Genomic DNA, 25,808 nt, shown 5'->3' with positions numbered 1-25,808 from the left:
TCAGGGTACAAAAACATGGTTCCAGCATCCCCCCATACTAGCTCGGGTGAGACTTCAGTCCGCACTGCACAGGCTAATACCAAACGGGCCAGTAGTGTAGGGATTTGGTTGGCTAATTAACGCTGAACCTCGGTGAGCCCCCCTCAAGCCAACACCTTCTATATTGCTTTCACAATATTCAACTTGGAATATGTGTCACATGAACTTGGTGTTATTTTTCCTTTCTTATCCTTTATTACATGAAACTTTAACTCAGGGTTGTTACAAGCCCCTCTCCCTTGGAAGAGCATTGTCCTTGGTGTTTTATGACACCTATGACCAACAAACCATTGAAAACAAAGCACAATGCCTATGGAGCTCTAAAAAAGACTTGATGTACTATTTACAATGACATCTCGTTGATAAACAAAATAAACATGCTTCTTATTGGAGATTTATATCACGACTCATTGTAGTACTTAAAATAATACATGCACAAAAAGATATATCTATGTACTGTTATTGTGAAATTTCTTAGAAGGTGGACAAAAAATACTTCACCTAAGTCACTAGGTGATAAGTGACCCTAAAAACATAAAAATGGGAAAAACTACAACAAAAACATATACGATCCAGAATAACAAAGAACAATAAATATATCCAATGCAATAACCCAAATGGAAATACTTTAACTGAATAATTTATTTATTAAAAAGACGTGGCGAAAGAGATCTACGAAATGGGTCTGCAAATCTCCCTCCGTGGGATGGGTCCTTTCATGTCATTGATGCTTGAGTAATCGATTTTCTCTCTCAATCTGTGAAAAACCCAAAACAACATGGAGAACTCAAATGGAAGCTAAAAATAAAAGAAATGATATGGGTGATGATGATAATTATTATGGTTAATAATGAATGGAAAACCCTCATATTTATAATAAAGTATTGAGCTAATCTCGAAGATGGAGAATAATATAATAATATTGACCAAATCAAGAGCTAACCATTAGCAACACTTTATTATATTTATTGGAGAGGGAAAATATATTTAAAATGGTTAAATATCTTTGTTTAGAAATAATTAACAAATAAAATGATTTATTAATTATTTCACGAGGATTAATAATGGTGAAAAATTGAAATAATTATCAAATAATGATTTAACAATTATTCCAATAATGGAAAAAATAAATAAATAAATAGCAATTTAATTAATTATTCCTAGGGGATTTAGTCAAATGTATAAAAGAATAATTATTTAAACAATGATTTATTAGTTAATCCTAGAAAAAATTAAATAAATAATGATCTATCTAACTATCTTCATGGCTTTTTTTATTTAAATCAGAAAATAATATAATAAAAGTAGTTTACTAAATTATTTTCCACAACAAAAGTGATTTTACAATGGTAAAATTAATCCTACATGGTGTATTTCGATATACCTAGTTATAAATGACTAGGTGATCATTTTTTGGTCATAACAGATTGCCCCCCAACGCATGAGTGTTAGAATAAAATCATACGACCTAAATATGTTGTAGGTTACACTTCCATGAGACAACAAAGGGGAGTCAAAGAGAGAGAGAGAGAGAGAGAACTGAAGCAATACAAGGATGAACAAATAATGCAAGGGGCGAGACGTACTAAATTGATATAAGTGTTCTTTTATGTGGGAGTATGATTTCAAATGAGGCGAGGGAGCCATACCTATACCTGCCGAGATAACTACATACAAAGAATAATGATGAACCCAACAATGTGGGGCTCAGCTAGAAAGTACATGATACAAGATACACTGGCATCAATGGGCTAGAAAATAATACAATGGATCCCATATACATAATGCACCTCGAAAAATATAGGCTAGGATTGGATACAATAACATTGGAGTACATGAGGCATAATGCCCCTCAAGATAACATGGTGAGGGGGGATCGAAATTAAAGAAGACCAGTTGAATAGAAAAGGGCTCTATAGATCTGAATCGGTCATCTAAGGGAGACATGTGTGTAGTGGGTCTTACAAGTGGTGGAAACTGAACCCATCACATCTGCGAAACTGCATCTCAGATTGGATCAACATCTGTGGCCATTTGGGCACGTGGGGTCTCCCTGAAGGGCCACCCCCTCACAAGGTTTGGAACATCTCATGCACACCTAGGAATCACTGCGACAATCTTCTGGATCCCGAAGAAGTCAAGTGTAAAAATCTCAATCGTGTGATAAGGATTTGGTGTCGAGCACATGAGAAACAACCAAGTCAAATGGAAATGATGATTCCATTTTGTTGAACTAAGGCACTGAACAAATGTGAAAGTTGGAACTAAGGTACACTGCCCTCTAGACCACTCTTACGAAATAAATGTGCTCATGTCGATAGAAAAGGGCCCGCTAGAGTTAAGGCAGTAAGGAATCCTTAACAAAGGTGGAAGGAATCATATTAGAGTGACTAATGAACAAACACAAGGGATGATGATGGAAGGACACAATATGGGTGGTGGAATGAGGACTTCCCTTGTCAAATAATAATAAGAATGGTTGACCTGGCAGTGATGAACTTGATTCTAGATGGGAGGGTCAAGGACTCAAATAGGGGTTCAACAAAGACTCAGTAGTAGATATCGAGGCCAAATATGAAAAATGGGATGGATACAACATGACGATGTATGGAACACTATAATTGGATTGAAGTGAACTCAAAATAAAGAACATAAATACGAGGGTAACTCTTCTTGGATTCTCTTAACAAGGGTGATCTGGTGATGCTACCACATGGGGGAGGCCCAGAGGGGACCACGAAAAAATGAGTAAATGATGGTTACTCATGAAGAAAATAAACACATGGGTTAACCTATGCAAATGTAAAGTAGTACTAGACTAAGGGTGACTCAAATGAAGAAATTTACTTTTAATAGGTGTGAGACCTCATGGAAAAAATGGCTTTCCGATGAAGTGTCAGATTACCAAAAAAAAAGAGATACCCAGTATATAACTCGTATTCCTAATAGTGTTCATATTTCATCAAAAGAAACTACAGTTTGGTTGCAATGGGGGACAAAAAACCTAGGGTTTTACCTATAAAAGGGATTTTTGCCCCAAATCCAATTCATTTCCTTAGTGAGATGTGAAGAATTTGGAGAGGAAAATAAGGTCTTAAATCTTATGGAGATTGTAGTGGACAAATGAACTGACAGAATTTGGAACTATGACTTTTAGGAAAGTGGGCTTACTTGTCTAAATATGGCCTTAATGCTTCTTGGAGGGATGGCTCCTAATGAAGAATCATGGTAAGAAATGAATAACGGAATGAACTAATATATAAGGTCCAAGATCATCCCCAACGACTAAGTAAAAAATCGGGACTAAGTCGTACCGGTGGCATCACATAGAATAGAATGTTTGAACATGTGGTATCAGTGATCTACAATATGCAATGTGTATATGGCTCACCGAAGAGGCTGGTAGGACAAACTATCCAAGCAATGGGAGGATAATCAACCATACTTAGATCATTAGGATATAAGCTGAGACTTATGTTAATCAATTGAGGTTGTTGCCAAGGGTTTCATCATGCCCCCAAGCATGAGATACTTAACCCGAGCATGTGATGATGGTGGGGAACTGATCGGGTATGAAAAAGGTGGGAATGATGTCCATAGCTACATGAATTTATGGAGTGACATTGTGTTCCAAGTGCTCAAATAATGGATTCAATCATTCAGCCCTACTGGCACAAGATCCTGTAGAGGATCATGACGAGGTATAGGGGGATAAGTTCTCCCCCCCAGCATGCAATGTACATACTAGATGTATTTAGAGTAATGGAGTCCAAACACATTTTGATTATGTGGTTTGCCATTTGTTTATGTTATGGATTTCTTCTTGTGGGAAAAGAGGATAGATATAGTTAGAGAAAGGAAATGGTGGATCATTGATCTTGTTTGGCATTGTATATATGAATCAAATGGACTGGATTTCTTGGTTCGACGAAATGGTATCACTATACCAAAGAGTGGTTTCGAATATAATGAATTGATGCCCACCTAGAAAACATGGTGGTTGACCAACAATAATGTCTAAGAGACTAGGTTGTTGATGTAAGATGAAAGAATGATTAAGTGCATCATCATGAGAGTGATTTGCAGTGATATGGGACTTTACATGTTCTTATAAATGTAGAATAATGATGGTACTAGAGTCGACACTACCACCTACACTAAGAGGGTCGGGGAGACTTACTTCCGTTGTACTCTCAAAAATGGATTGCCCCTTACCGAAACACTGTGTAGAAATGTAATGGCCACAAGGAGGATGTGATTCAAATTAATGGGTTCGATGTAAGGGGTTTTTGAACCAATCGACCTCACCATGAATGAATTATTTGGACACCACAACATATTGGTCATGGGTTTCCTTCAAAAGGAAGTACACACAATGGGGAATATCATCCCAAGGATAATCAAAAGTGGTCACAGTTTCCATGATGTCTTCATCAAAATGGAAGATGGGTGGACTGGAGGAAAAAGGACCACATGATTGAGAAGAGCTACTGGATGCATATTCATGAGAGACAAGGTTCAAAAAATAGTAAAGATATATAATGCAATGGCCCAAATGGAAAGACTTTAATTGAATAAATTCTTTAATAAGAACACCTGGTGAAGGACATCTACAAAAAGGCTATGCAAATACCCCTTTAAGGGATGGGTCTTTTGATGTTGTTTATGTTTCAGTAATTAATCTTCTCTCTCAATGTGTGAAAAACCCAAAACAATATGGACAACATAAATTGGAGCTCAAAAGGAAAGAGACGATGATAATGATCATGGTGAAGAATGAATGGAAAACCATCCTATTTATAACAAAGTATTTAGTTAAGCTCGAAAATGGACAATAATAAAATAATATTGACCAAATCAATATCTAACTTTTAGGAATACTTTATTATATTTTTTGGAGAATGAAAATATATTTAAAACGGTTAAATATCTTTATTTAGAAATAATTAAGAAATAAAATGATTTATTAACTATTTTGCGAGGAGGAATAATGGTGTGAAATTGAAATAATTATTAAATAGTGATTTAACAATTATTCCAGTAGTGTAAATAATGAATAATAAATAAATAGTGATTTATTTAATTATTTCAAGGGGATTTAGTTAAATGTGACAATAAATAATCTTTTAAACAATGATTTAATAATTATTCCTAGAGAAAATTAAATAAATAATTATTTATCTAATTATTCTCATGGATTTTTTTATTTAAATCAGAAAATAATTTAATAAAAGTGGCTTACTAAATTATTTTCCATAGTGAAAGTGATTTTAGTATGATAAAATTAATTCTACATGGTGGATTTCGATGTGCCTAGTTAGAAATGGATAGGTGATCATTTTTTGGTGATAATGTATAAACCAAACACATATTTTCTTGATCCAACAAATAATGAAGGATACAAGGGAAATATTTGATCAACCATCTCCCATGTAGCTTCATTGGGAGCATAGTGCTTCCACTACACTTTATCTTACTCTATTGTTCGATTTCAAAGCATGATCTATTTTCATTGTAGAATGCTTTGTAGATTTGGCTGGATCTCTCCTTGTAGATCCACCTACAATACAGACCAATAAATCACATCATCAACATCCTGCATGTATCTCTTAAGAAATGGAACATGTAAAACATCATGGGCTTTAACTTAGACCATTGGTCCAATCCTCTCAAGGATCTCAAATGCCCAACAATACTGAGGTGCCAAATTGGTACATGATCCAATCCTAAAGGAACTGCTGTTGGGCTTGATGCACAAGTAAACATGCTCCCAAAACTCAAACTCCTTGAATTATCTATGTTAATATAAATAACTCTTATGCATGTGCTATGGTACCTTTAAATTCTTTCTGATAACCTACATCTCCTATTCCAACTTTGTGAACACATCCATTCAAATCAACAACATGTTCAGTCAATCACTGCAACTAATATGAGTATTGCAACTCTACCTATAGAGAGCTTCAAATGGTATCATCCTCCAGGATTTCGGATACCCATTATTATATGAAAACTCTACCAGTGGAAGACAATCCACACTTCCTCTACTTATGCATGACATGCATCCTCAAAATGTCTTAAAGAATCATGTTAAACCTCTTTGTCTATCGATTTTTCTGCTAATGATAACTTGTACTGAAAGCTAACTATATCTCCAAGCCTGCAAACAACTATTTCCAAAACCTGGAAGTGAACTTGACATATTTATTTGATATTATCTTCTTGTGAATAGTATGCAACATCATTATCTCCCTGATGAACATCTGAGCTACCTAACTAGCTAAACTTGTAGATTCCAATGCAGTGAAATGAACTACCTTACTCAACTCGTCAACAACACCTATGATGGAATCATGTTTCCTTGATGTCAATGACAACTATGATGGAAAAATGTTTTCTCGATGTCCTCAAGAAACCTGTAATGAAGTCCATGGAAATCACCTCCAATTTCCATTCTGGAATTGAAATAAGTTGTAGTAGACCAGTTGGGCACTTACACTCACCTTTAACCTGCTAACTGTTTCAACATCTAGAAACAAACTCATCCACTTCCTTTTGTCAAGGTCGGCCAATGGTAGAACTTCTTAATACCTGTCAAAGTATTATTACATCTCGAATGACTTGAATATGTATTGAAAGAAGACTCCCTCAAGATGAGCTTCTTCAACTCATTGCTATCTGAGACATAAATCTTGTTCCTGAATCTGACCAAGCCAATTTCTGTGTAGCATTACTCCTCATTCCTATCAACTTCACCCTACTATTGCAACCTCTACTTTAGTTGCTAGTGCCTATCATCATGTTGCACTTCTAACAAGATTTTCTCCTACAAATATATCGTAAGAGCTAACAACTGAAATATGATTGACCTCCTATCTCCTACTAATAGCATTTGCAACCCAGTTATCCTTTCCCTTAATATATCTGATCTCAAAGTCAAATTTATTGAGGATAGACAACCATCTAGCTTGCTTTGTATTTATATTAGGTTGGTCAAACAAGTGCCTTAGTACACTATGATCTCAAGCACCTACAAATCCCATAGATGTAACACCTACAAATCTCAAGAAAATAATTGAAAGCGAGAAAGGGAAGGAAAAAGGTATGTCTATCCTTGGATTATCTCTTTTAGATTCTCAACTACATCTTATTTATTTAGGAAAATAATCTACAGAAAATATGGGAATAATTGAGTAACATATTTAGTGAGACTATAAATACAAAGTTTTCATTAAAATTGCAATTGTTCAATATTAAAATGCATGATGAGACATCCTTCTGTACTCACTTAAACAAAGTAATGTCTCTTCTAATATAGTTGGCCAAAAATTGGGACTAATGAAGATGGAAAGGATGCAAAGGAAATTTTACTAAACAATATATCTTCAAACTATGACAATGTTATTTTTACTTTAAGTCAATTATACTCTCTTATACTAGATGATATGATAGCAACACCCTTAGTAGAATAAAAGCAGACAAAAAAACACACACACATAAGTGAGTTCATAAGAAGAAATTACACTATTTTCCATGGGAAGGATGAATGCAAATGGGAGGTTAGTTGAATGCTTATACTACTAGATACATGGACATACAACATTAAATTGATAAGTCCATTCAAAAGACCTTTCAAATGGAAAATCAAAAGAACCATCCAACACAACTGTCTGTGAATATTCTCCAAATAACATCTTTGAAGACATCCAGTTCATATGATGGAGAACAACGATATAACATAGTAACATAATTTAAGCTAGTGTTTCATGATATTCTCCAGTGCTAGAAGAATGCATGATGGCTTTAATGATTTCTACAATCTATTATAATTTTGTGGTTCCTATTGTAATTCAATGCTCCAAGAATAATATTTACTGGCTATGTTTTCTGTGTTTACAAGCTATTTAATGTGAAATATATAAATTTGTATGTCTGACTATTGGATATATTCAACATCTACACCAATTTCCTATATAATTGTAAAAATAATAATTCACTTTGTTATGATAGATGGAAGCGTGTCACAGAGTCATTTGGTATCTAAACTATTTTTTGAAGTATGTGAAGAACTGTTAATCACTAAAAATATGTGGTTGATGGTTAGAAGAAATTCTATCTTCAACGAATAAAGTGGAAACCTATAATGAATAGTTGAGTAGTATAATCTACAAGAGTTCAGACGTGGATATAAATGTTGATGAAGCACATATTAGATAGTGATCAAAATCTAAAACTGTTTTTATGTGAATTTGATAATGTTATTTGTCATGTAAGAATTAAGAGAGAGTATTATAATTAATGCTTACTTTATAGCTGGTTGGTGTTTGTTGGAGATTGTTGAGATATTCTCTCAAAATATATCTCCATGTTCGGAATAATTTGGATCTGAAAAACACTAATATAAGTGTATTTTATTAGCTGTTGTAGAAAATAATAATTGAACATGTTTTATCTATGCATAAGTTTTTCCAATTGACCACCACCAATTAGAATGAATGTACATATATTATGCATTAAGAGAGATCAAATACATCTAGATACAAATAAATTATGAAGTTTTGTACTTTAAGAAAAGAATTATACCTTAAATGATTTAATCCTTCCTTTTACATGAGATATATGAAAGTAATATGGTTCTATGTATCTATAGAGATACTTCTAAATACTTTCTTAACCAAATAGAAATGTAAGATCCTCTTCAAAATAAAAGTACACAAGTGTCAGAATTACAAAGTTGCTAAATTGGAATCAATTTTGTCATAATGAATAATGGATGAATGTTAATTGGGAAAAGAGAGAAAAAATTGAAAATGAATTTGTGAGAAAAAAATATTTTGGATGTCATTTTAGGGAAAACTTCTCATAATCTCATAAAATCTAAGCATTCATATGTTACTATTTTATGAATATTATTTAATTTATAATTTTATGACTATAATACTTGATTTAGTTTGAATGGTAAAAGTTTGTCTAATTTAGAAAATAAGCTCTACATCAAAATAGAAAGAGAATCCAAGTTAAAAAAAATACATTTGATTAAGAATACAATTAAAGACAAAATAGGACTAAAGCTCTTCATTTGAAAAGAAAAATTACATTTTGAAAAAGAATTTCTTTAAATGATATATTAATATGAAATATATTAATGTAAAAAGTAGGTTATGTAATATTTTTAATCCTTGAAATTAAGATTATTATAAGTCAAATTTCTAATAATTAAACTTGTAAAATATACTAAAAATCAAACATTAAAAAGAAATATTGTGCAAATTTACTAATATTCAAAACTCAAAGTCAATATACATCAATAAGTTAGATTCAAGAAACACTTATATGAAAGTGTTGCATCTAAACAATAATTGAATGTGTTTTCTTTATGTATAAATTTTTCCAATTTGGTATTTGAGTAGGTAGCTTTAGGTGTAACTCATGTAAGGGAGGACCCATGAATATGTACGAGGTGTGAAAATAATAATTTGCAATGTGTTTATTTTTCTTGGAGTGTAAACTTGACTGGAGTTCGTTTGGAGACTTAGTGACATAGTCCTATGGATATTGTAGGGAGATAGACTCTCATGTGTCTCGTTCTATGAATTTTTTTGAATATCTAATGTGTTGCCTCGCTAGCCCCATTTAGCACTAATTTTGGCTACGTCAGCGATCAAACATATGTTGTAGGGAAACGATATTAATGTTTGGAGGATCTTCACAATAACTTGATGGTGTGGATCAACGTTCAAGGAAATTGTGGATTGTTCATTTGATAACACTCATATCTTTGACAACTTGTATTGCATGCATGAGTACTATTCACAATTTTGGTTACGCGTGATGAAAAAATAGTGTGAAATTGTTGCATTGTTACATGTATGACTCTATTGGTACTCAATTACCCCACACAAATAAGCTATTCATATATTATTTTTTATTTACATTTGTTGTTTGCATTTTCCGTTTATTGAGGGAATATTAAGGCATGAGTTGATTCTACTATCCAAAAGAGCGTGACTTGGGACCCATTAATCCCATCACCATTGTTTTCATTGTTGGCACTAATATATTTTTCAATATTCTATAGAAGAGTTGCTTATGTGGAGAATTCAGTACATAATTGTTGCATTAGTTAATAGTTTTAAATTATTCTTTTCCGAACATGGGGAAATTTAATGATTAATTTCCACATTTGGAAGGTAGATATTCAACTACGGATGATGCATAAGAATTTATGGGTTATAATAAAATGCATAGAAGTAGCACCTACAAATATCAAGCAATTAATTGAATGGGATAAAGGGAAGGAAAGAGTTATGTATGTCATTGGATTATCTCTTTCAGATTCGCAACTACGTCTTATTTATTTAGAAAAATAATGTGCAAAAAATATGGGAATAATTGAGTAACATATTTAGTGAAAAGTCTATAAATGCAATGTTTTCATTAAAATTGAAATCGTTCAAAATTAAAATGCATTATAAGACATCCTTGTCTACTCACGTAAACAAACTAAAGACTCTTATAATGTAGTTGGCCAAAAATTGAGACTAACATAGAGGAAAATGATGCAAAGATAATTTTATTAAACAATATATCTTCAAACTACGGCCATGTTATTTTACTTTGAGTCAAATATCCTCTCTCAGACTAGATGAAATGATAGGGAGTAGATTACATTATTTTCCATAGTAAGGATGAATTGAAGTAGGAGTTTAGTTGAATGCATATACTACTAAATACATGCACATACAACATTCAATTGAGAAATACATGCGAAAGACCTTTCAAATGGAAAAGTAAAAGAATCATGCATTACAACTATCTCTGAATATTATCCAAATAACATATTTAAATACATCTAGTTCATACATTGATAATGAAATGAATACAACCTAGCATAGTTTTATGCAATCTAGCTATTGACTATTGGATAATTCAATATGTAGAGCAATTTCCTATATAATTGTAAAAATAGTAGTTCATTATATTATGATAGATGAAAGTGTGTCATAGAATGATTTGGTATCTAGGCTGTTTTTATAAATATGTCAAGAACTCTTAGTCACTACAAATATGTGGTTGATGGTTAGAAGCAATTGTATCTCCAACAAATGAAGTGGAAACCTACAATGAATAATTGTGCATCATATTCTACAAGAGTTCATAAGTCGATGTAAATGTTGATGAAGAACATAGTAGATAGCGATCAAAGTCCAGAATTATTTTTATCTAAATTTGGTATTGTTATTTGTCATGTAAGAATTAAGAGACATTGTTGTAATTAATGTTTACTTTATAGTTGGTTGAGGTTTGTTGGAGATTGTTGAGATATTTTCTCAACCTCTATCGCCAATTTTGGAATAAGTTGGATCCAAACACTTAATTGAGTGTATTGTATTAGTTTTTGTAGACTAATAGTAATTGACCATTTTTTATCTATGCATAAATGTTTCCAATTGGCCACCAACTATTAGAATAAGTGTATATCTATTATTCATTCAAAGATATCAAATCCCTCTAGATACAAATATCTTATAAAGTTTTGTACTTTACGAAAAAAGATTATACCCTAATCGATTTGATCCCTCTTTGTACATGAGAGGTATGAAATTATGATGGTTCTATGTATATATAGAGATACTTCTAAATACTTTCTCAACCAAATAGAAATGTAAGATCATCTTCCAAATGAATGTGCACAATTGTGACAATTATAAGGTTATTGAATTTGAATCAATTTGTGATAATAAATAATAGATGAATATTAATTAGCTCATTTTTTACTCTTTTATGAAGATTCTTTCATTTACAATTTTATGACTACAATATTTGATTTAGTTTGAATGATAAACATTTGGCCAATTTAGAAAATAAACTCTAAAACCCATTTGATCAAAGGAAAAATCAAAGAGAAAAAATAATTTAATAAAGAAGAAAATAAAATACAAGATAATACTAACACTCTTCATTTGAAATGGAACCTAACATTTTGAAAATAATTTCTTTGAAATATATATTAATATGAAAAATATTAATATAAAAAATAAATTATACAATATTTTTAATACATAAAATTAAGATTAATATAAGTCAATATCTAATGATTAAACTTGTAAAATATATTTAAAAATCAAACATTAAAAAGAAATAGTGTGACAATTTATTAATATTCAAAATTCAACATCAATATACATCAGTATTTCTATCTTGAAAATGATTTTATTTCTACATCAGAATTTCTATCTTGAAAATGATTTTATTTCTACAACAGAATTTCTATATTGAAAATGATTTTATTTCTATATTGATAATGATTTCAAAATAAAAGAGAGCCAATTAATTAGGAAAGAAAAACTCTTTCTCAAAATGGATTTGTAAGAAAATCCTACCAATTTAAAAAATATCCTCACATTTTATACAAATCTTCATCTTAATTATTATATTATACAAGTCTTTATCTTAATTATTATAGTGTAGAAAATATTATTATAAATTAATAAATATTTTTATATAAAAAAAAAAACTATAACTATTTTTTATTATATTTTAATTAATAAAAAAACTATTAAAATAAATAAACAATTAATATAATAGGTTAATATTTAAAAGTTGAAAATCAATATAACTAATCACTTTATTATATTGGTAAAAAATATTAAAATTTAAACTAAATTAATAATATTTTTTTTATATAAATAATCTCTTGCAAAATTTATATCCACATGATTTTTATTAAAAATTACAAATATTTAAAATAATCAGTCTAAATCATAATTTTGATTATTATATCTAAATAAAAACCATTATTATAATTCTGATAATTATCTTAATTAAATTATTAAAATTAATTTATCAAAATTAAATAATTCATATTTAAAATATTATAAAACAATTTTTTAACTAATTAATATTAAAAATTATTTCATAACCATTATCTTAACATCTATAGTTATAAACACTATGCTAGGTTTATCTTTGGGAATCCTCCACTACGCCGGGCTTATCATAAGGAATGCTCCATGTGAAATAGAAAAGCATAATAGTTCGTAATTCTTTAGGAATAATTTTATAAAATTCACATTAACAATTTTTTTTATAAATATTTTAAAAATAATATAAATTATAATTATAATTATAATTTTTATGAATTTTTATTATAATAATAATAATAATTTTATTCAATATTTTAAATATTAATATTTAAAATACTCATAATTAATTATTCTAATGGTTAACAGTAATTTTTTTTAAGTGTACAAAGTCACGTAGCCTTACAGTTAAAATTTCTCCCTCTAATGGGCTCACTCTCTAATGGACTCACTCGCTCACTTGAATATTTCAGTGGAACGTACTGCGAGACTATGTGGTATTAATGATTATTGACATTACCAAGAAGAGAAAATGTGTAGTGTTACTGTGGAGAACTATTTTGTCTCCTTAACAATGGATGGACAACCAGCTGTCCTCGGCAATTATATGGAAATTGCAAATTGTTTGGAAACTGAACGCTATTTTTTCATTTAGAGGATTCCAAAGATTATCCTTTTGGATGAATGGATGGATTTGTTTATGTCTATCGAGAAGGGTAGGGTTTTGAGTGGTAAGATATCATCGTAGTGCGTTGCGGGTGCGAGGGAGAATGTGAAGGCATAGACTTCACAACGTGCCGCCTACGGCACGTGGAGATCTCAAAACCCAATAACTTTTTTGGAAAAGAAAGCCTTGCGTGTATTGCATTTAGCTGCCCACCGAATGTTATGGGCATTAATTCATGCCAATAGGAAAGGTCCCACTAGTATGCGGTAGATGAGGATAACAGTATTGAATCGCATTGTGAGATTGGTTCTTTATTTTAAATTTCATTTTTGCCTCCACTCATTGTGGAGCCCTGGCCCATCGACCTACCTTATGCCTCATGCACATAGAGCTCTCCAGAGCACAGGTATACCAAGCATTCCTACTTTGCGTATGTTATTCAGTAACACTGTAATTTTCTTTGTTACCCGGTAAGGTAAGCCTAAACATGTGAACAATACGAGGAACATTCGGCAAAAATTGGATAAGATGGATGGGCTTGCCTGTAACTCTAACATCTGGAAACCAGCCGATCTATCCCTTTCAGATATGGGAATTGATATTCTAGGGAGCTTTTTTAAGGCATTTCCACACAAGTTAGAGTCTTTGTTAGGATAGAGTTAATCATACTAAATGAGGGTTTAAGAATTACTTCTATGTAAATTCACTCTCAACTATCATAACCATATTATTAAATAATACTTATTTGTACTATTTATAAAAATATATTTATATGTAGTATTCTGTGTCTTGTATATCTCAATTGAGACATGAAAATAGTATCATAGAAATATATCAACCATATTTATTAGTGTGAATAAGAGTGTGGTTGTAAAATTATTAGAGCAGAAATACTCATAAGTTAAAGAATAATGACACAACTTGTAAGAATTGAAAAGAAAATTAGAATTGAAAATGAATTCCATTACACAATATTGGTTTGAGAATCAATATATGAAAAAACTAAGTTAAGCTTACTTGTACATGCAACAACTAAGTATAATTAAAGCTAATTAAAGCTAAGTGTGCTTTATGTTCTTCATGCAAACACTAGAGTTAACTAAATAAAGCCAAGAGCACACCATATGTAAGCAGAAGAGATAAACTACCGCTAAGTGCACATCACATGTAAGAACTCCATTAACTCATTAAAGCAATGTGTGCATGACATACGAGAGTACATAATGAAATTAACCCCAACTAGGTGCATGTACACCAACGCCCCCCCTTAAGGAATACTTAGGTGAGTGTAATGCAAAATGAATGGGTCCTCACAAAAAGACTATTTTAGGTACCCATGTACAATGCATGAAAATGAGGAAATAAGGAAAACCCAGTGGCAAGAAAACCCCCCATCATATAATGCGAAAATTAGAGTAAAGACAACTGATAGGCACTTTAGTCCTTCACCCCTAGACAATCTCACATAAATTGAAACTTCTGCTGAGTGAATGCCTTAGTGAAGATGTGAGTAGTCTCCTGAGAACTGAGATAGCATTGCAGATCGATGATCCCATCATGAGTTAGTTCTCTAATGAAATGCATGCGGATCTCAATATGTTTGGTACATTGTCCTTGCACTGGATATTTGCAAAACTTTAACGTGCTCTAATGATCACACCATATGACAGTTGGACAATGGAAAATAATACCAAGGTCAGAAAGAAAATGATGTATCCAAATGGCTTGAACAATGACATTGATAACTCCTATATACTTGGCCTCTGCTGATGATAAAGTAATGAAAATCTGCTTCTTGCTCAACCAACAAATTTGGCCACTCCCAAACTAAGTACAAAACTAGAGGTGGACTTGTGATCAAGGTTGTCACCAACCCAATATGAATCTGTGAACTGTATCAGATCTAAAGAATAATTTACTGCATAATGAATCCCACTGGTAATTGCCCTCTAGACATATCGAAGGATGCACTTTGCATGTTTCCAGTGTAACTTGTGTGGCCCTTGCATGTATCTCAAAACTACTCCTACGATATATTAGAGATTAGGATGAGAGTGCCTAAGATAAAGGAGACTCCCCACAAGCTGTTGGTACAATGTGTAATCAACCAATCATGTGTCTTTACTATTGTCAACCTTTGTCATTGATAACAAACGTGTTGCTACTAGCTTGCAATCACTCATGTGAAATCGTGCCAAGAGATATCTAGCATACTTTGGTTGAGAAATGGTAATCCCATAACTACTCTGGTTGATCTCTAGTCTAGGGAAAAATTTTAGCAAGCCCATATATATCATAGAAAATTGCTTATCCAATGCAATTTTAATCTCAGCAATGGTAGAAATTGAACTTCTTATCAAAATATTATCAACGTAGATTACTATGATCACCAAGGAGTCAATTGTTTTCAACAATTAAACATTGGAATCAGATTTTCATTGTACAAAATTTTGAGATAACAAATAGGAAATTAACTTTGCATACCATGCTCTATGTACCTGCATGAGGTCATAGAGAGACTTCTTTAGTTTGCATACCAGAGATGAATTTTGCACATATCGCTATGATTTATCCATGTACATTTCCTCCTCTAGATCACCATCAAGAAAGGCATTCTTAACATCCATATGATGTACCTCCCATCCTCTTACTGTTGCACTAGAGAGAGTTATCTGAACAAAATCCATTTTTTCCACTGGAGCGAAAGTCTCATCATAGTCAACATTGTGTACCTATTAAAAACCTTTTCCACCAACCATGCCTTATAGCGGCTAAGTTGGCCATTTGCTTCTTTGTTGGTCTAGTAAAACCACTTGCACCTGACAAGTTCACGATTGGAAGGTAGAAGAACAAGGTCCCAAATCTGGTTCTCAGTGAGAGAGTTGTATTCCTCATCCTTAGTTTCTTCCCATTTAGGATGCCCACCTACTTCTGCATAAGTTTGTGTATATGATGCATGCATCATTTAAGCATGCATGGGAAGGCATGGCTCCATAGCTAAGAGTGCTTTTGGAGCTTCCTGAAACTGAGGTATAGTGACAGGATCATCTAAGATATCACTGATGCTGCACCATTTTTGTGCAGAAGGTGGTCGAGAATCTTCTGAATTGCATGAGGAAGTATTATCTTGATGTTCAAAAACTAGTGGTCTGACAGGTGTCATAGGAAGAGCTCATCTAGATCAAAATTTTGATCTAAAGTATCATTTACATACAGATCAATTAATGGTGAGGGAAACTTTGTAATAGGTTCATCTGGTAGTGCATGCAAAATATCTTCTACAAAATGTGCACTCCTTTCGGTAAAGAGCTCTTCAATGTTGATATCAAGGAATTTATACCCTTTGATTTGATCAGAATGTCCAACAAACATGCATGCCTTTCTCTGATGTTGCAAAACATTTATCTTATCTGTAAGAATGTGGGCCCATGCTCGAGATCCAAATATGTGAAAATGTGACATGAGTTTGCATGCTATTCCAAGCCTCAAGAGGTGTTTTTCAGTAACAAATTAATGAGGAGATCAATTATGGATGTGTGAGGAACAATTGATAGCTTCAACCCATATTTTTGATGTAAGAGATCTTTCTTGCAACATCGAATTGGCCATCTCTTTCAAATATCTATTCTTCCTTTCGACTAGCCCCTTTTGTTGCGGAGTCAAAGGAAATGTATGTTGAAATTGTATGCCTACTTCATTACAAATATTTTGCATATCTTTTTTGACATATTCCTTTCCATTATCTATGAGGAGGATCTTGACACAATTTCTAGACTAACTTTCCACATGCACTTTGAAAATCTTTAGATGTTTAAAAACTTCAGAATTGAGTTTGAGGTAATAAAACCAAGTGAATCTTTGGTAATCATCTATAAATGGAAACACATATCTTTCTTGTCTCATTGAAGGTACTGGAAATGGACCCATGACCTCATTGTATACAAGCTCCAAAGGTGAAGTGGATCTCCTTGCATGCTCCTTCTGGAATTGCTATGTGGACTCTTTCCAAGAACACATCCATTACAAGTACCATTTGAAAATTCAATACGTAGCTATCGTTTAACCATCTCTTCTTTGATAAGTTTTCATATCTATCTGAAACTCAACTACTCAAATATCTCGTGCCAAAACCTACTTTCTTCATTTGAATGAATAAGTAGAAAAATAGAATCTAATTGGGGAACAAAATCATAAAATATATACAGATGAGATTGATCATTTACCTTGCTAGATGCAATTTTCAAGTTGGTTTTCATATCATAAATGATCACGTAATCTAGGGTATATTCCACTTTCCAATTAAGGACAAACTTTTGTGGTGTAAAATGAAGGGAAAACAAATCATGACCATTAGACATTGTTTTTGATGGTTTTTCCTCCATTTTATTCTTGGAAAATTGCAAATGTGATGACCAAGATTATTTTTCTCAACAGTATTTTCCATGACATCAATAGTATTCTTCAGGAAAGAGGATTTAGGATGATGGACTCTGTTACAATAAGGACACTTGGATTTTCCTTTGTTAACCTTTCTTGGATCTGGATTTCTTGCCTTTCCTTTCCCTTTGGATTGTTGATTTGGTTTCAAGCTGGAATTTCTTTTTTCATGCATGACAAGTGCATGTGTATTTGAATACTTTAATGAACCCATCTTGATGAGATTATCTTGCTCATGAATGAGAGAATCAATAAATGCATCAAGTTTGGGAATTTTCCATTTATCTTTAGTTGCAAGTCTAACTGTGTCAAATGTAGAAACAAAAAAATTCATATTCAGGAACTAATTTGGAGAAAATAGAAAGGATCGATTGACCTTCCTGTTTGAAATTATCAATCCCACAATCATGTAATTTTATTAGAAATGATTTGAATTTTCGCAATGAAATCCTCAATGTTCTAAAGTTGTTTGAATCTAAGGAATTCTGCTCATTTTTCAAGAATATGAGCCCACATCTCATCTTTCTTTCCAAATAAGATCTCCAAAGTTGTCCAAACTTCACTCAATGTGGTTCATGTGTCCACATGGAAACACAATGTTGGAGATATGGTCAACAATAGAAGACTAAAATCCTCATCTATCCTACTGAAGTATTTGGTTTTTTCAATGACAGAATTAGGTTCAACTTCGATATTCATAACTATCCAATACATGCCTTTGCCTCTGGGATGAAGAAAAATCTCTAGCTTCCAATGGAAGCAGTTATATAGAGTAAGAATAGCTGAAGATGGGAACTCTATTCTTTCACCTTGTAATTGTAGCAACAATTGTGACAATTCTCTGATATTCTGATCTACAAATCAAATCTCCGAACAATTTCTAATTCTTGATCTTCAAACCTGAAAAATATTGTTCACGCATGTTCTCCAGACCCTTGTAGCTCTGATACAATGTAAAATTGTTAGAGAACAAATGCAAATCTAGTGGAAGAATAATGGCACAAAGTTGTAAGAATTGAAAAGAAAATTAGAATTGAGAATGAATTCTATTACACGATATAGTTTGAGAATCAATACATTAGGAAACTAAGTTAATCTTGGTTGTACATGCAATAACTAAGGATAATTAAGGCTAATGGAAGCTGGAAACTAGGTGTGCTTTATGTTTTGTTAATGTGCACATACACCACATGTTAACACCCAGGTTGTTCCCACTGACTCCCAAGGGAATACGGCCGAGGTAACCACTAACCAATCTTTGGATTACAGCTCCTAGCCAAACTGTAATCAGAGAGGGCTCTCTCTTTATGATTTGTCTCTGTTCTGATAGTATTTTAGACTAGCTATGATGTTTAGGGTTTTGGTTTTATGTTTTGGTTGAGGGATGTCTTCTGTACCTAAGATGGAAACCTTCAGATAATTCTAGTCCATTGGGTAATGGAGTCTTTGGTTACTAGTCGTTTGAGAGGTAGATTGGGATTGCTGAAACTGCAGGGCCTTTTGAATATCTCATGAAACAAACTTGATATTATGATGATGAAATGTGTTTAACCAGTGAAAAGCAATTAAGAATTTTCCACTATGTTTGGTTGTGAGAAAGAGATGTATTGTAAAGGAGCAGATTTGAATTCCTAAAACAATAATCACTGTGAAAGATACAGTGTAGAGGTGCAGCAATTAAGAATTACACCTTTATGACCATAACTGAGAGAAACGTTTATAATAGCATAGATTGAATTCAGGGTATTCTACGAATAAATCCTGGAATTAGTCTTTTTCTCTGCCATTAATTGTGAGATCTAGAACATGGATGAGTTATGAGAAAATAACAGAAACAACATAACGAAAGTTTAAGGAAACTTATTGAGGCATGAAAACACGCAGGAATCCTGTAGCACACAGCAATCGCATCACAACCCCTCAGACAACACAGACTTTGGAAATTCCATCGGCCTTTGTATTAAACTCTGAAAATTTACAGCAAAAGAACTCTTGAAGAGAAATCAACAACAACCCTTGCAAACTTATGCGAGGGGGAATATATACAAACGCTCATACAAAATATCTGAAGCGTTGAGTAATCTGAGAAATGAATACGTTCACCAACTTTTCAAGATAGTAGATAAGAAAGTTATTACATCATTGAATACAAAATAAATGTTCTTTATATCTGTCAGGAGATATTTTGACCTTTGGAGGCCACTGAGTCGGTCTGAACGTTCTGCTTTAATGCTGGAAATGTGCCTTTATGGCTGTCGTGCTGTAGCTTTTCGGCCCTATTACCTGTTAGCTGTCAATCTTGCTTTGTTGGCCGAATGTGATCTGCTGAGTTGGCTCAGCCTCTTCCCTTTCCATGCATGCTGATTTTACTAAGTTTTCCTGTGCATGACCACTTATGAATTTGAACAAAAAAACTTGATTTACAGGCTCTGGCTTACAATATCAGTTGTATCATTTTGGTCTAGTATTCCTGTGTGGGCAATTGATGTCTCAGAATTGCCTCTAAAGTCTCATCGGCCTCTGTGTATTTATAGAAGTTTGGAGGCACTTCAAACAGATGTTTAATTTCATTCATTATAAAGAATAAATTCTCTACCCTGTTGTAGAGACTTTGTCCTGTAGCTGGCCCTGTTTCCTCTGAGGTGCTGGGCCTTTCAGTGATCTGATTTGTGGCAAATGTGTTGACCCTCTTGGCATACTGCTCATGTGTAAGTAGCCTTCCTGCGCTGTTCGGTAAGCCAGGGAGACCTCTGTTTTGCAATGCCACAAATTTGTCCATGAATCTATTGACCTCGGTCTGCATATCCTGGGTCCTTCTCTCTAGTGTCTGCACTAGGTTTCTTAGTGTTAGGACCCTCTTTATCAAAAAAATAGTCTCAGTCCTGTTGGAGATTCCCATATTTGCTAACTGAGCACTTGTTCTATTATTAAGCACATTGATCATCCTGTTGGCAACTTCAGGCATATTGCCTAGAGAGACCCTTGATCTCTGGATTTCTCTGTGTGCTTTTCCTATGAGCTCTATTTGCTCATGAATTGTCTCAATGTATTACCATTGATCAGTTACGGATTGGCCAATGTTGGCCCATAGGACTGTCTTGAGCTCAGTTGTCACTTTATCAAGTGTGAGCTCCTTCTCCAGCTCTTTTATCTTATCCTTAAGGGCCTTTATCTCCCTGCCCTTTTCTGCTACAGTCTGCCTGGATTTGTCATATCTTTCATTCAACTTAACCAAATTTTCCCTGGCCTCATTTAATTCTGCCATTTGGGCTTCCAGGGCTTGGATTTCATTCTTGAGCTTCTGCATATCCAGGCTTGGAGCCTGCTCCGTTGTTGGCGCTGGTGCTGATGTAGAAGGTGCTGCCTGGTCTGTTTGCTGAGTGGGAGGAGCAGTAGTTTGAGGAGGCTCCTCAAGATTAATTATTTCTGGAGGAGGCTGAGATGTTTGACCTCCTTCCTTTTGCTGTAATGCTGCTTGCAATGTTGCCTGTGCAGCCTCTGATTCTCCCAATTTTTCTTGTGTTTGAATCAGCTGTTTGTATAAAGACACCAGCAAAGCTGTGGCATCTTGATCATGTCTCAGCTGGGCAACTTCATCTGTTTGAGGGTGAATTGTTGCTGGGATTTTGATCTTTCTCCTTAAAGCTGCCATGTCTGCATCCCTTAACTTCAATATTTCTTGTATGCCCTTGATGTCCTTGGGATCATGCCCAATCTCTATGATTATATGTTCTAAGGACCTGATTTTGTTATCTTTTGCTTGAGAGGACGCTCTCTCCAACTCAAGTTGGGCAGCTGTATTATTTAGGCTATTTTCTAGCCTATAATTATCCAATGTCTTGTCTGCCAAGGAGGCATACACCATCTCACCCGTTTGCTTATGCAATTCGATTTTGTCCATTGGGTGGATGTCCTTGGCAAGGACCTCAGGATTGGTCCTCAAGTAGTCTGAAGGGGACTGAGGCTGCAACGCAGTTGGCATGAAGTGACTCATGATCATTTTGCCTTCATTAACATCATATGCAGACATGAGTCTTTGCTGGTTGGTGGGAGCCATTTTCAACAAATGATTATATAGCTGTGTTTTTATGGGCTCATTCCTCTTCTTTATGTCAATGAACTGCTGCTTGATTCCCAGTTCACCTTCTTTCTGCTGGCTTGAGGAGTTGACTTCTCCTCCCACTGTCTTCTCTTGTTCCTGCTGGAAGGAACTTGCAGAGCCCTCCATGCTTGGTGGGCCCATGCCCAAAGATTGCCCAATAGGCATTTCTTCCTCAGAGAGGGGATTTATTCTATGCCTTTTCTCCCCATGACTTATTGATGTGGTTAGGGGAGTCTCTCTGTCCCTCTTTCTGCTTATGTCTTCTTTTTGTGGGGTTTGGAGGACTGAGGCCTCCACTGTCATTTCTGGCCTAGGAGGCACTGTGTCCTGAGCCTGCTGCTCAGTGGAAATTGGGGCTTCAGGGGCCTTTTCTTGCTGCAATGGCTGCTCTTTCTCTTGCTGCCCCTCTTGTTGCTGTTGTACCTGTTGCTGCTGCACCTCCTCATGAGGTGGCTCTTCGGTTTCCATCTCTTTTTACTTGCCTTTGCTAGAAGTCTGCCCAGTAGCTTTAACTGCTTGCTGATTTGCTGTGGAGGAAGAGGCAGCTGCTCCCACTTGAGTGCTTGGAAGAGTAAACACCTGTGAACAAAGCTCAAGGTCAGCCATCTTCCTTAGATTTCTTACTGCTATTTCATTTAACTCTTCTTGTGTGACAGCTTCCTCTAAGGTTCCTCTCCTCCATTTTACTTGATGTGCATATTTTTCTATGTGAGGAATCCTTACATGATCATAACCGGACAGCTTATACTTGACCCTTCTTAAAGTTATGAAGTGATTGGGGTCATAAGGTTTCCAAAGGAAACTGGTCTTAAGGCCAAGGGATTCAAGCATTCTGTCTGCTTCAAGCCAACCTTCCTCCCTCTGGTTATAGATAAAGTGGCCTAATTAGTTCCTGACCTTGAGTTGTGCTTTCTTACCTTTGCCTGAAAAATGTACCACATCAGCATTCCCAAACTGCCTGAAATATTCAAGGGCAAACAATCTCATGGGTACATATTTGGGCAATCGGTATGGGGGCAATTCACACCCATATATCCTGATGACTGTGTGGTTCTGGTAGAAGTACCAGTCCCCAATGCTGTATGACTTAGATAACTGAAGAATTCTTTGCATGTCATCAGTCAGTCTTGGAGGAGGTGAGCTCATAAGCAGGGACATGGCTGGATGTATGAAAAGGTCAATGAATTCACAATAAGTGTATGGAGAATTAGACAGGCAGTGGAAAGCAGAGGACCAATAAACCACTGACCTTAGGTTTCCTTGTGCATCCACTCTTTTCATAGCAAAATGAAATTTCTCATGTTGATAGTACAAAATCAAATGGTAGATGTAGGAGGTGTATCTGAACACCCTTTCTCTTGCCAAGTTCATCAATTGCTCATGTATTTTGTCTGATATGTAGGTGGCATAGTCATAGCAGGTTGGAGACTTGCCAGGGGCAAACATAAGCATCATTACCAGCACAGTTTCATCAACAAACTCAATTGAATTGTAGCCCAGAATGGGACTGATCATATCTACTAGGTCTCTGCCCAGTTGATTGAGGTATACATGGGAGATAGGAGGGTACATCACAGTATCAGAGTCAATGTATAGTTGATTTAGCTTGGTGACCTGAGCATCTGTCAACTTGGCTCCTTGCTTAATCAGATCAATTAGTGACAAAGGAACCAATTTCTTCTGAGTTCTGAATTGCAGCATCTCTCTGATGGCTTCAGGGGTGACATAGAAAACAATTGAGCCTGAAGGATCAATCAAAGCTCTCTGAGTGGCATCATAACAGTCAGCACATAGGTGGATTAGCTCAGGAAACTGGTTGACCTGTGGGAGCTTGAAGATAGGGAGAAAAGAGTCCCAAATACCTAATACATATGTTCCAGCTTCATGTTTAATCCTCAACTCATTCAGCAAATGAATGTGGTACTTGCTGTGCATCAACATTTCTTCAGATATCTGATCATCTAGGTCTGCTAGAGGCTGCCACTCCAATTCTCTCTGAGGGGCATTCAATGGAGCAACGTTCAAAGCCACCGGGGCTACTGGTGGATCCATGGTTACTTTAAGGATTTCTGTTGTTTATAGACTGGTGTTACTATGCAGAGCAACACAAAGAGTTTACTTTGACAGAGAAATGTGAATTACTCAAGGACAGAGGATATATGACCAATTGCAGCAATTGAAATACCGCTTAATGCATGGATAAGACCAATGTCTAACCTTAATCTCTCTTTTACAGCGAATTGGTACGATTTGGGTTACCAGTTCGCGATTGCGTGAACAGAATGCAGTTTTTTGGCCAAAGCTCGGGCGAACAAGGCTCAGTTGGTAATCTTCGACCTTACAAGTGCAAAATGGGGACCAGGCACAGGGGATTTGCCGGTGAATTATAAGCTTCTCAGTGGTTTAAGCTTTTTATGGTAAATCACAGACAAACCAGGCGCAGGAGGGATTCACAAGGATAAATACCTGGTATATAGCGAGCAATGGTCACGAGTGCAGGTGGAAATGGCGCGCCGGTGATCTCCAGGCTGAGTTCAGCAGGTTGGTGCGCTGTTTGAACGTAAAAAACCATGCACAGAAAGCAACAACGTTTTTGGCAAAAGTGCGAAAAACGTGGAAATTTGGCCAAAATATGGATTTTTCGGAACATTGGCGCTTTTTTTGGATGACATCAGCATGACGTCATCAGGTGGGGTCAAGGTCGGATGACGTTAGCATGACATCATCGGGTGACGTGGCAGCATAAGAGAGGTCCACGGGGATGGTGAGGTGGCAGACAGATGGAGCAAATGGCGGATGGGGTGCTGACACGGCAATGACGCTGGCGATGACGTTGGCAGGCGGGTTCACCGAAACCAGAAGTGGTTAGTGGTTTCATATCGCACCGCCCTCCATACGGAAGCGGAAATGTCAGAGGTACCTCCGATACGATGTGGGGGTGACGCGTGGCAGAGGCCTGACGTCACCCTCTGACAGATATCGAAAGGCATCTTTCGGACGTCGGGGCTGGTCCGATATGCACGAGAGCTGTCGGATGAAAAGGGCCTGATCCGACGGTCGACAGATCATTGAGGTGGCCGGACGATACGTATGCGGGCGGGGTTAAAATAATATTTCTTTTGGGCTTTGCACCCGGCGGAAACCTTTGGAATATGGCGGATTTTCATGGTTTTTCAATGTATTTTTTAAAAAAAAATGCGGATAGCACTAAAACTTTGGGTAAATGGAAAAAGTGGGTTTTTATGCGCATTTTGCAAATGAAGCGGTCTAGGGGTATGAAGGGTTTATCACAAGGTTTCTTTAGCAAATGAAGGGTTTAATGGGTCAAATGGCTTTAGAAGGGGAAAAGGGGCAAGGTTTAGGGTTCTTAAACTGACCAGATGCCAATTTAATCCCTAACAGTGAACATATGGCTATAATGCCAGGGAGAGGGATATTTATACAATGCTTGGGGTTTATACACCATAGTGTTATAATAGTAGGGAAAGGGTAACATAGGGGATTTAGATAATAGAAGTTAGGGGTTAATATGGATGGAAAAGGTGAATGAGGAGTGATATCACTAAGTTTATTTGAAAATCACTTAGTTTAGGGAGTAGATCAAAATGAAAATAATTTTAGACAAGAAATGTGGCTTTTAAAGGAATAAGAACCACCATAAAACCTCAAATTCTTCCATGAACACAACTGATGAAGGGAT

This window comes from Pinus tabuliformis, chromosome 3_2, assembly GCF_031772625.1.
Source record: "Pinus tabuliformis cultivar Carrire ecotype Pingquan chromosome 3_2, CPIR1, whole genome shotgun sequence".
Taxonomy (NCBI): Eukaryota; Viridiplantae; Streptophyta; class Pinopsida; order Pinales; family Pinaceae; genus Pinus; species Pinus tabuliformis.
The sequence above is the reverse complement of the archived record's forward strand: the minus strand, read 5'-3'. Positions refer to the sequence as shown.